This window comes from Penaeus monodon, chromosome 24, assembly GCF_015228065.2.
Source record: "Penaeus monodon isolate SGIC_2016 chromosome 24, NSTDA_Pmon_1, whole genome shotgun sequence".
Lineage (NCBI taxonomy): Eukaryota > Metazoa > Arthropoda > Malacostraca > Decapoda > Penaeidae > Penaeus > Penaeus monodon.
In genome coordinates, this window is record NC_051409.1 from 25,879,437 (window position 1) to 25,881,744 (window position 2,308).

A 2,308-nucleotide genomic window follows, 5' to 3' on the forward strand; every position below is an offset into this window, starting at 1 on the left:
TAAAGAAAGAATACTTGATGCGGCAACTTTCAAGTGGGATTCTTCATTGGACGATGCTGATAAGCCGAAGACGGATTCGAAATGATTGGATTCGCAAGTCACGATTTATTGTTTTTCTTTGTTGGGTCTCTCGCCAAAAGCCGTGTTATATGCGGTGTAGTCATGCCAGTACTTATGATACAGAAAAAATATTCATTTGTCGAATATTAATAATCTGGTCATTTCGACCTAGGGGACATAGCAGAGTGACGACCTCCAAAAACCGGACCGAGAATGACACCGCTTACGCTGACTTGGAGTTCGCTGGTCCTGGAAGGAGGAAACATCTCGAGGACGTCATACGCTTTGCCAAACAAGCATTACTTCCCGCGTGAACCCGCTGTACGAGGATGGATTCCGTCGTTCTGTCTGATTTTGTTTTAAATGAATCTCATTATGGGACATATTAGGAGTAGTATGTCGTTATAGTTTACTAAGTTATGGTGATTATTGTCACTATAATTAATTCTATTGGTGGAGGCGTAACACATTAAACTCACGTAAGGGAACGATGCATCACAAAGCAATATTCTAAAGGGCTTTTTCGAACCTTTCCTTCAGTTGTCGGGCCTCTCGGGGGGTCCCGTGGACCCGCGGGAAGGAACGGAGGATGGGGGACGCGAAGGACGAAATCCGGAAGTGCCTCGCTCCGGTCTGTCTACCGGTGCTTTTGACAGGACGTCGCGTGACCTGGGGTCCGGGATAATGCTCAACCTTCGGCGATGCACGAAGAGCGACCGAGGCGGGCCGAGGGCGAGGGTGAGGCGGGTCCATCGCCGGCTTGTGAATTGGTATGAACGCATACACACGCCCACAATGGGAAAACACGCCACACACACGTACAGCATATGAGATAACGCAGTCTTTCTCCTCTAATGCTTGTACGTTGACATACTTATTGCGGATAGTTCATCTTACCTGAGCAGCCGTGACCCTTTCACAAATACTGCGTCATCTCTCTCTAACCATAAGCCAATCTGCACAGCTCGGCGATAAAAGCGAAATCGGACACTAAATTTTTTAATTCCTGCTTATCGTAGTCTTCAGGACCAGCCCCCCAATACGGATTGCCATAGAAAATTCCTTCGGGCAGGTTTTCTGCCAGGCTGTGTTAGGGTGTGCGCCCACGAGGAATAATTTTCTGTAATTGACAGTTCTGGTAGGTTGTTGTCTTCTCTCGACTTTGCCAGTGCCCATTAGTTTTTAGATTTGTTTTTTCATGCAATTCAAATGGGACTGTAAGAAGGACACTAGAACCCAATGCCATTCAGTACTGTTTTTTAAAACGTCAAGCATCTAGTCCGCTATACTGCGTGTTGTAGGAAAGAAATATTTTGTACTGGAACTTTCCTTTGTTTTGAATCGTTTCACACCGCCTAATATTAATTCATTCTCATTTCAGTTATTTTCTGATCTATCATGAAAAGTATATGAATCATTTGTGTTTTCAATATTTTCATGATATACCTTAATTGGAATTTCACTTAATATCAAGTATATGAACTTATTTCCCGTGTTTTATTTCTCTTTCACTGACCTCTTGGACCTTTATCGACAAGTTCGATCGAACTACCGGCATTCAAAACATCTGTAATTGGGTTTTAACATTGAGGATTTAACATTGAGATTGGTTTCATTGATTTTTTTTAAAAAAAACCCTAAATGCTATTCGAACACGTACTCCTTATTCTTTCCGAGGAAATGGTAAAGGACGCGGTGATAGGGATACAGCCTGGTCTTAAACGTTTTTCCTAATGTTATTCAACACGTTTTGCCTACTGGTTTTTGGTATTTGTATAAAACTTTATAAAAAAGTATGTTTTCAGGGCATATTGGTAGTAAGATCCTCATGTTTTAGATACAATAGGTTCAACCAGAACAGTAACCAGTAAACCACATGTAAAGTTTTCACCTTTTTACTGATCATTTATTATTAATTTTACACCCATCCACTTTCCTCCTGTTCCTCGAGTTAGTTTGTTCATGTATGTACGCAGGTTTCCCTCTCCCCCATTTTCCCGCACCTCACCCTTTCTTCGCCTCCCCCCACCCTCCTACCAGGAAGCGATGTACATCGCGGGACGACTTGGTTGTGGGACTCGTAGGGTTGTTTGACGACCACGGGGTAGAGAAGATCTGGTGATGTACATGTTTGGCCGTGAGGAGCGATACGGTCGCGGGGGATCGCACGAAGCTAGCGGCAGGTTCGCGACGAGGAATTGCTAGGACTGGACGATGGATTCGGGTGATGGAGGAAGGATGAGTGGGT